Source organism: Sciurus carolinensis, chromosome 15 (assembly GCF_902686445.1).
Source record: "Sciurus carolinensis chromosome 15, mSciCar1.2, whole genome shotgun sequence".
In the NCBI taxonomy this organism is placed as follows: Eukaryota; Metazoa; Chordata; class Mammalia; order Rodentia; family Sciuridae; genus Sciurus; species Sciurus carolinensis.
Window position 1 is genome coordinate 7,003,355 of NC_062227.1, and position 11,451 is coordinate 7,014,805.

Sequence of the window (11,451 nt, forward strand, 5' to 3'; positions counted from 1 at the left end):
CCACCACTCTCACCCACAACATTTATTCATATCCACGTCTGTTATATATTATCTGCATACTTTCTTATTTTTTTCAGTGGTTCGTTTTTTTCTTTTTCTTTTTTTTTAAATTTTGACTCATTGTACACAAATAGGGTACCACTATCGTCTCTCTGGTTGTACACAAAGCAGAGTCACAGAATTTGTGTAATCATACATGTACATAGGGTAATAATGTTTGTCTCATTCTATTATCTTTCCTTCCCTCCATCCCCTCCCTACCCCTCATTTTCCTCTGTACAATCCATTCTGCCTCCATACTTCCTTCCCCCCTCCCCATTATGTATCATCATCCACTTATCAGAGAGATCATTTGGCCTTTGGTTTTTTGCATTTGGCTTATTTCACTTAGCATGATATTCTCCAATTCCATTCATTTACCTCCAAATGACATAATTTTATCTTCTTTATGCCTGAATATTCCATTGTGTATATATACCACAGTTTCTTTATGCATTCATCTATTGAAGGGCATCTAGGTTGGTTCCACAATCTAGTTATTGTGAATTGAGATGCTATAAACATTGATGTAGTTGTGTCACTGTAGTATGCTGATTTTAAGTCCTTTGGGTATAGGCCAAGGAGTGGGATAGCTGGGTCAAATGGTGGTTCCATTCCAAGTCTTCTAAGGAATCTCTATACTACTTTCCAGAGTGGCTGCACCAATTTGCAATCCCACCAGCAATGTATGAGTGTACCTTTTTCCCCACATCCTCACTAACACCTATTGTTGCTTATATTCTTGGTAATAGACATTCTAATTGGGGTGAGATGAAATCTTAGGGTAGTTTTGATTTGCATTTTTCTCATTACTAGGGATGTTGAACATGTTTTCATGTATCTGTTGATTGCTTGTAGATCTTCTGTGAAGTGTCTGCTCATTTCCTTAGCCCATTTATTGATTGGGTTATTTGTATTCTTGGTGTAAAGTTTTTTGAGTTCTTTATAGATTCTGGAGGTTAGTGTTCTATCTGAAGTGTTTGTTTTTAACCCTACCTTTTTGTATACTTGATTAGTCTTGTAGAAAATACTGGACACTGTACATTTAAAAAACTGTACAGGTAACTTGGATTTATAATTGATTTTGGAAAGAAACAGAGGCATTAGCAAACTCCAATCTTTGTAACCTTATAAAATATTGAGATACTTAAAAGCTGGGTTTCAATCTCTATGTAAACTGGTCTACTTTCCACTTAACTGTGTATAGTCAGTGCATCCCCAATAATTTTATGCAGAGTTTATAATGGCTTCCTCTTTTGTGGGGTTTGAACATTAATATTTTAATTCTAGTTCAATGAGTCAGTCAGATCCTGAGTTTATCTTATCAGGTTTCCTTTGCCACTCACAGAGTTGGTAAATGCCTCAAGAAAACAAGGTACCAAATCTTAGGCTCCAGGATTCAAGTCAAAATTATTTACTTATCTATTACTTCTCTGATACATTACAAGAGATTAAATGTTTTAATGTAATTTTTCTCAGTGGCTTGGCTATTTTAAATTACCTGTTTCCTTACTGTTCCTAGGATTAAAACTCATAGCTACTGAGTTTGTTTGTTTTGGTGCAAAGGATTGAACCCAGGGCTTCAAACATGCTAGGCAAGTGCTCTGAGTTATCTCCCCAATCCCTTGCATTGTCTTGAAAATGGTGTCTTTTGGAAATGGATGAATATTTTCATTGAAATTTTATTATAACTCATGTCTTCAGTCTTAACCTTTATTTCATGGTCTATAGGAATTTAAAAATATTTATACAAATGTCATAAAGGATATGTTTAAAGATTATTGATTTGCTTTCCAAATTTTAGTCCTTAATCCAATTACATTTCTACATAATTAAAACGAATTAAGTGCCACTTAGAATAGAGTTACTACATTCAATGATACACATCACCATTCCACTTGGGAAATACTGTTCACGGCAGTTTATGAGTTTGAAGACAATAAATTTTTTTGCGGTGCTGGGGATTGAACCCAGGGCCTTGTGCTTGCAAGGCAAGCACTCTACCAACTGAGCTACATCCCCAGCCCCGACAATAAATTTTTATTGAAAGGTTTTGAGGTGAGTATAGAAATTATTTTACAAATTCTCCAGTTGAATGAAATACAAAACCATTGTTTAAATCTCTGGCACATCCATTTTTTGCCAAGTTATTTTCAATGCCAGTTTTGTTACACATAAAATTTCCACATGATTATGATTTTATTTTTAACTTTTACTTCCTTCTCTTACACGACTATCAAAGCTTAAAACATGCTCCTCTACACTGAATTTTGCCTTCTTCTTCAAAACTATCTTTGCTATATTTGGCCCTCTTATCTTTCATATAAACTTTTTGGAATTCTATGTGCTTGCTATTCTAAGTATCTTTTTAAAAAATCTACTAAATGTAGATTTCAGTTGTTGGAAGGAAACATGTAAATTAGGAGCCCTGTTGATTTGGACTCATTAACTTCAATATAAATCCTGTTTCATACTAAGAGAGTTAGAAAATGAGGATAAAATATAATAGCAGCAGTATGGTTTGAATCTTAAATGTTCCCCAAAAGCTCATATGTGTGGTCCCCAGCTGAGAGCAATACCAGGAAATGGTGGCAACTTTAGGAGGTGGGGCTTACTTGGAGGAAGTTAGGTCACTGGGTGTGCCACTGAAGGCTATACTGGGATCCTGGCCTCTTCCACTCTTTCTGCTTTCCAGCGACCAGGAGGTGAGCAGCTTTGTTCTACCACACACTCCCTGTCAGGAGGCTCTGCTTTGCCACAGGACCCAAACAACAAAGTCAACTAACCATAGACTGAAATCTCTGATACCATGAGTAAGGTGATTAAAACAGTAATCAAAAACCTTCCAAATAAGAAAAGCAAAAATACACAAACTTCCTGGTGAATTCTACCACACATTTAAAAGTAAATGCAAATACTTCTCAAGCTTTTCCAAAAACTTTCAACCTTATTCTTTCAAGTCAGCATTGCCCTAATATCAAAGCCAAAGATACTACAAGAAAATGACAGAAAAATATACCTTATAAATTATGATGCAAAAATGTTCAATAAAATACTAGTAACTGAATTCAACAGCACATAAAAAGGGTTAACCACCATGACCAAGAAGGATTTTTTTTCCCTGGAATGCAAGGATGGTTCAACACATGAAAATGAACCAATGTAATATACCATATTAAAAGAATAAAGGGGAAAATATGACCATCTCAATTGTTGCCGAAAATGCATTTAAAAAAAGTTAATGCCCTTTCATAATAAAATACTTCCCTTAATATATTCCTAATTCTTCTCACACCATAGACTGTGCATATATACTCTCACCACCAAAGCACCTGAATATGACTTCTACTCACATTCACACACATGCAACTCCCACACATAGGTCTCAAATATATGTAATGACCTTAAAAACACACAATCCAAGGGGCTGGGTTGTGGCTCAGTGATAGAGCACTCAGCTAGCATGCAGGGGCCCTGGGTTCGATCCTTAGCACCACATAAAAATAAGATAAACATATTGTGTCCACCTACAACTAAACATTATTAAAACACACACACAAAATCCAAATCTCCTGGAACCCACATATACATAAAATCACCCTGCTCTTTCAGAAGCACAAATTATAAACTCACAGGTTCACATTGAACACACAGCCATCTCATTTCCTGTAATACATTCACAGTTGTCATATTACATAACCTCAAGTATCCAGATGACTGAATACACATAACCCACAGACCCAAATACACAGTCACATACCCCACATCCAAACACACACATGCTCCACCTTGAGAAATGAAAACCAAAGCAGCTCACATCCTCAAGGTTATATATACACAACTCAAAACTCCCCAGGACACTAAACATTTCAAGATAAATGCAAATACTTCCCAAACTATTCCTACAAATTTCAACTTTATTCTATAAAGTCACCATTACCCTGATATAAAAGCCAAAGATACCTAAGAAAATGACAGAACAATATACCTTATAAATTGATGTAAAAATGTTCAACAAAACACTAGAAAATTCTCTCCTGAAATTCTTCCCACCAAAAATATACACCCAAATTCTTTCCTTAACATCATGAACATACATAAGACTTCTCTCCTATGAATACACAAATCTAACATACAGAGCAATAAAATGCATATCATAACCTATTGATTCAAATGCTTTCACAAACATTCACAATATCTTACAATGCCCTCAAAAGACAGAACTGCACATACACAATTCACACACCACTTCCTAAAAGCACATTTCCAATACCACTAGAATACATGTTCAATTCATCCATGTACATTTAATACACACCTGAAGAAGATAAACTATATCCATGACATGATACAGTATACACACACCCAATCCCTCTCCCTCAAAACATATACAAAGTCTCAAAGGTCATCATTAACAATTCCAAACCTACAATGCAGTCCTCATCACACAGCAGCCTTTACACACCTAAACACAGATTCTTATAACCTCTTGATACTTCTTTGGGAACTATACATACAGTAATGGAACAAGATCTAAATATATACACAATATGGTGGACGTTACATTATGACAAATATTTACTGTCCCTCTCTGTGGTACCTCTGAGAGATTAAAACCTGCCCTCACTGAACACAGGTTCAAGTACCATGTCACTTGCTTTGGCCAATGAAGAATAAAGAGAAATGTCTCTCTCACATGACTCCTGAGCAGAAACGTTCCCTGTTTTCTTGGCCCAGATGGATCTAAGGTGAAAAGACCAGACTGATTTAACATTGATCAATGGAAGCTAAGCAATATAACTGATGAACAAACCTTTGTGGATGAAAGTCACTGAGATGTGGAATTATATTTTTATATCAGATAATCTAGCACATTCTCATGTCCCATATACCAAAACATAGAAAAATATGACACTGTATACACACACACAATCCCTCAAAACTCCTCAAATATGTATCCTCAATCTCTTACAATTATACACACATCTACACTGTGCTGACTCAAATACACACATACCAAACCCCAACTCCCAAACGAATATATTAGATACCTTAGCCTACTCAAACACATGCATAAAATTTGTAAAAGTTACAGAATTCAATGTATACTTCACATAACCTCACCCTCCTCAAATACATATACAGCCACCCTACAAACTCTGAATATTCACATAAGTTACCCAAAGAATCATCATGAAAGAACATATATGCCCTTCACCCAATCAAAATTCAATTCTCAGATGATTCTCTTAGCTTACACTTGCCCTGTCTCTCACAGATTATCTCACACTAAACTGAGTTAGAAATGCCCCAAATCCTCCCTTCTTGGAAACTCCCTAGTCTAAATTATAGGAGAAGGTCACACCTGAAAAGATGCTTGCCAGATATGTTGACCGCAACAAAACCCAGATGTAAACCATTCTAATCAACATAGAATCCTTGATCACTTAACTCTTCTTTATATCACTGTAACTCTTGGTAACCTACCTGAATAAGAAGACATACACAGCCCACACACCAGAAGAAGCTCCTTTTTTGAAACACTGGACAACTGATGCACCCACCGAGGACCATCGTACTTCCCTTAGAGCCTACCATCTTCCATTCTAACATGCCAGCTTGTTGCTGATAAATCTCATTTTTTCTCAACACTTCTCAGGTCATTGACTCTTTTGGGTTACAGTGAACCAAAAAATCTTGAGGGGTTTCATACACATGCACACACACAAACACACAAACACACACACACACACACACACACACACACACACATAGATATATAAAAACACTCAACAAAACACTAGAAAATTCTCTCCTGAAATTATTCCCTATCAAAAATGTACATGCTAGCTTTTAAACCTCTCATGCACAGTACTCACCCCCGCTAAATTCACACAGATAAACCTAAACTTTGTACAAAGACACACTACCCTGAACATACACAAACAACTCTACAATCCTAAACACAAACATACCCACATCTTTTGTCCACCCTCAGAATGGAAATCAAAGTAATGGATTCAAGCTGAACACAAGTAGACCATGTTGGATACTGACATCTGCAACTTCCATCTATTCTCAATGAAGAGACTCTTTTACCAATTGCTAGAAACGCTGCTGGAAAAAGTCATTTGCCTCAGCTACAGAGAGCACCCTCAGGAGTTCTAACATCTTTCTAGAGAAGTTTCATGGATAGATGGGTGATAAAAAGCTAAACACAGTCCTAATGACAAATCTTTTTTTAAAATATACTTTTTAGTTGTAGATGCACACAATACCTTTATTATATTTATCTTTATGTGGTGCTGAGGATCAAACCCAGGGCCTCACATGTGCTAGGCAAGCACTCTACCAGTAAGCTGCAACCTTAGTTCCCAACAATAAATCTTAATCCTCCATTGACACATGAGATTAGCTGAGACTGTTTGGGGGTCTTGGTCATATTCAAATTCTCCTCTGCCTGATTATGGTCTCTTACAACTTTTTTTTTTTTAAAGAAAACACCATGCTCACAAAACTATCTCAGGGAACTCAACCTAAGACAATATTCTTTGATTCCTTCATTCAATGATTATTTACTAAGCACCAAGAGACAGGGAAAAGACCACCCCTCTTATGGATATTTTACAACACAGAAAGAAACAGACTATAAGCTAATAATATGTGCTAGGGATTCACACATGGAGTTTGTGGAGAGAATCAATCAGCAATTAGATTAAGGGACAGGGTCTCTACAGAAAGAAGGGAAGGGTTACAAATATAGGCGTGAGGAAAAGTGCAAATGCATTTCCTCATACAAAAATGTTTCAACTTCTGTGGTTTTCCCTTCACTGGATATCTGCAGGCTTTGCTTAAGGTGCACATACATTTTCAGTTATACTAGTTACCTAGTGAAGCGATACTGTAGACAGACAAACACTGGAAAATTCAGCAGTTCAAAATGATAGGCACTTATTGTCTTCAGGCATGGCATGTGAAAGTGAGGGCTGGGGATGGCTCTGCCAGAAAACCTTCCCCAGTCTGTCCTCACTCACATAACAGGGCCATGCAGCTCTCCCAGGGCCATATCCTCCAGCAATCAGGCTCACTGTTTCCTCCTGTCAGTGACAGAAAAGAAAGAGGAAGACTCCAAGCAAGGCAGGTCACACGGCAAGCCCACAGGCAGTATGGAAGGGAGGCTGTGTTGAGGTACAGGGTGCAGGGCATAATAGCAGTGAGGTAAGGAACTGGGTCATTTCTGTTACACTGTCAACTAGGTGTAGACTCTGGGAAACAAATTTTACCCAAGAACACGTTACTGTACTTGAACTTTTGTAAAGTCAAAAACATGCTCTCCTGTATCTCCTTTTTATTGTTCATTGCTTACTTGGTTCAGACACTGTGAAGGATGCTCTGGAGGATTTGAAAGTCAATGGGTCTGCTTCCTGTCCCTGAGGTCTTAATCCTACATGACACAGAAGCTAAACTCAATGATGCTGAGGGAGAGGTTGAGGTTGGGGTTTTAGAAGCAGAGTAGGGAGCCCATCTTCCCCATGGGCCATGAAGAGACATGATGACCCACTGATATGGATGGAAAGGGGGAATGTAGTAAGGAAATGGGCAGTTATATTCTGTAGGGACCAATAAATAGGATACCAAACATTTACAGCAAGTACTTACAACACACCATTCGCTGCTCCAAGCACTTTGAACCTGAACTTTAATCTTCACAATCTTGCAGCATTAGCATTATTGTTCCATTTTACAGAAAAGTAAGCTGAGGTTCAAAGGGGTTAAGACACTTGAACAAAGTCATTTGCACAAGGGTCAGTGCACTGAACATTGTGATACACGGTGTTTAATGGCATCAGTTTGGTAGTTGAATTTAGGCATGGTGGTATAGTTACACCACTGTAAACCCTTTTGCCTCTCCTTAAAGGACATCTTACTAGAACAACTCTAGTGTGTATGTGTATGAGGCTTGGTGAGGCACGTGGTAGCTGAGGCATAGATTTTGCTGGCTTTCAATAGCTCAACCCATGAAACAAGGTGTCTTTGCCCACTGTGTCCCAGAGAAGCCAACAGCACCTATAGCTGCCCAGCTGATTATCAGAGGGTTTTGCACGGGAGAGGATATCTTCCATCTCACCTCATGCCCAAGAAATCACACAACCTTATGACTTCTGTCTATCATGGAGATGAGGCTTATCAAAATTCTGCTCTCCACAGCTGTCTGTCCACCATGCTCAACCACTTCACGACCTCGAGACCAGAACCACACAAATGCTGAAGAATTATGTTCCTGATTCAGGAACAGACCTTGATGAATCTATCTACATAGGAAGAACCAGAAATCAACATTTATGAGGATTCTTTGGCCCTGAAAAATCAACTAATCCAGCTAGAAGCAATGCAGTATCTCTGTGTAGACACAAGGGGCCATAATCCCCGATACCCCACTCACAATACATGTAGAGTCTCCAAACACACTGTTGACTGAAAGTGCTTACTTCACACAAACACATAAGCATATATACTGAACAAACACACACACACACACACACACACACACAATACTAGCAAATATTTAGTAAGATATCCTCCAGGGGAGGCAAGCAAGCCTTGATTTTTAGTGTATGTGGTGTAACCATCCTACCATGACTAATTTCAACCTACCAACCTGATGCCACTCAACACAGAACTAGGAAGAGATGAGCACCAGGTAGCCAGCTCCAGCCCATACATGAATATGTGAACCCCAAGTAGGAACTTCAACTCCAACCTCAAAAAATACAAATAAAACCACATCATATAGCTCGAAAACACACACTCCTCATAAGTCCTAAACAGACACAATTCTATGAAATAGGGAACAGGGTAAACAGGTTTCAGCTGGTTCTGGTTTAGCAGGCCACCTGTGAGATGGTCTTGGTTGAAAAAAGATATCTGCCTTGTGGCTGAGTAGGAGGTATCAGGCCTCCTACTCAGCCACAAATATCCTGCTAGCATCTGACTGGACAAAACAATATGCTACCTAACTACAGTGACTGAAACCTCAAGCAAGTTCTGGCTGGTTTCTCACACAAGAGCTCCACATAAATTCCTAATCCTAATTTTTACCTTTTTACTTATTAAGGCTGATTTCCACAGGTACTCATACACCCCTTAACTGTGTAAGTAGATGCTAATGAAACTGAGCAGGGTTCCACAAAATACCTCCCAATTCCAGGGAACCCCATTCATATTCAACCCCTACTTAAAAATATTACTTCCCCTGAACAATATAAACCATGAACCATCTCACTGAGAGACTACTCAGCTCTGAGTACACTCACACTTAGCCTTTTGAGTGTGTACTTTTGCTTTGCAATAAAGTTCTTTCACTTTTTCTAAAATCTGGGCCTTAAGTTCTTTTCTCCCAAGAAACTGGAAGATCTGAGTAGAGGATCTTCCATTTCTGGAGACCTTCACAAACCCTTCACTGGAGACACCTGCACCATGAACTCATATACAAACTACCCGTTACTACCAAAAAAAAAAAAAAAGAGAGAGAAAAAGCCCTATTTACCCTATATGTTCATGTCAATCCTACAACTATGCACACATACAGCAACATGTGCCAGATGCAAACACATAACAAACACACTGTCCATATGCACACAATAAATGCTATGGGCCTTGCCTCAGCCCACAGTCTAGTTCCCCTTTGGATGACCATTGGTCAACAAGTAGAGGCACCTCTGCCCACTAGCAGGGAATATACCCCACCTGAAGACCACCACCCCTAGAGAGGCAGCTTCCTTGGGGAACACCGCAGTATCAACTTCCTCTAAGACTTCAGGCTACTGAAGGATAAGAGGGGATACACTAGCAATCTTCAGGGACATTATAAGTCAATAGAGGAAATCTGCAACATCTCAGCAGTCCACTGATACCTGAATGACATGAGAAAACAAGGGAAGAAAATGCCTCAAACAAATCTGGATGTTACATCAATAAAATCCAATGACAGCATGGCAGAAGAAATGTCAGAAAGGGAGTTCAGAATGTACATAATTAACATGATAAGGGAAGGAAACGATGAAATGAAAGAGCAAATGCAGGCATTGAATGAACGCACCAATCGACAGTTAAAAGAGCAAATACAGGAAGCAAAAGACCATTTCAATAAAGAGTTAGAGATATTGAAAAAAAAAACCAAACAGAAATCCTTGAAATGAAGGAAACAATAAACCAAATTAAGAACTCCATAGAAAGCATAACCAATAGGATAGAACACCTGGAAGACAGAACCTCAGATATTGAAGACAAAATATTTAACCTCGAAAACAAAGTCGAACAAACAGAGAAGATGGTAAGAAATCATGAACAGAATCTCCAAGAACTATGGGATATCATGAAAAGGCCAAATTTGAGAATTATTGGGATTGAGGAAGGCGTAGAGAAACAAACCAAAGGAATGAACAACCTATTCAATGAGATAATTTCAGAAAATTTCCCAAATCTGAAGAATGAAATGGAAAATCAAGTTCAAGAGGCTTATAGGACTCCAAATACACAAAATTACAACAGACCCACACTAAGGCACATTATAATGAAAATACCTAACATACAAAATAAAGACAGAATCTTAAAGGCTATGAGAGAAAAGAACCGAATTACATTCAGGGGGAAACCAATATGGATATCAGCAGATTTTTCAATCCAGACCTTAAAAGCTAGAAGGGCCTGGAATAACATTTTTCAAGCCCTAACAGAAAATGGATGCCAACCAAGAATCTTATACCCAGCAAAACTTACCTTCAGATTTGACGATGAAATAAAATCCTTCCATGATAAACAAAAGCTAAAAGAATATACAAAAAGAAAGCCAGCATTACAGAACATTCTCAGCAAAATATTCCATGAAGAAGATATGAAAAACAAAGAAGCAAATCAGCAAAGGGAGGAGCTATCCTAAAGGAACTCTCAAATAAAGAGGAACCAAGTCGTGTCAAAAATAAACAAATAAATGAATAAAATGAGTCAAATGACCGGGAATACAAATCATATCTCAATAATAACCCTGAATATTAATGGCCTGAATTCATCAATCAAAAGACATAGACTGGCAGATTGGATAAAAAAGAAAGATCCAACAATATGTTGCCTGCAAGAGACTCATCTCTTAGAAAGAGATACCCAAAGACTAAAGGTGAAAGGATGGGAAAAAACTTATCATGCACATGGACCCAGCAAAAAAGCTGGGGTATCCATCCTCATTTCAGATGAAGTGGACTTCAAGCCAAAGTTAATCAGAAGGGATAAAGAAGGACATTTCGTACTGCTTAAGGGAACCATAAATCAGCAAGACGTAACAATCATAAGTATCTATGCCCCAAACAGTGGCTCACCCATGTATGTCAAACAAATCCTTCTCAATCTCAGAAACCA

At 38.1% G+C, this 11,451-nt stretch overlaps 1 non-coding gene across 1 annotated transcript; it reads right to left on the reverse strand.

Annotated features, from left to right (window-relative positions):
* Positions 1 to 1,988: 1,988 nt before the first annotated feature.
* Positions 1,989 to 2,062, reverse strand: Trnaa-ugc (transfer RNA alanine (anticodon UGC)). The gene has a single exon. It is a non-coding gene; the product is annotated as a tRNA-Ala (tRNA).
* Positions 2,063 to 11,451: the final 9,389 nt, after the last annotated feature.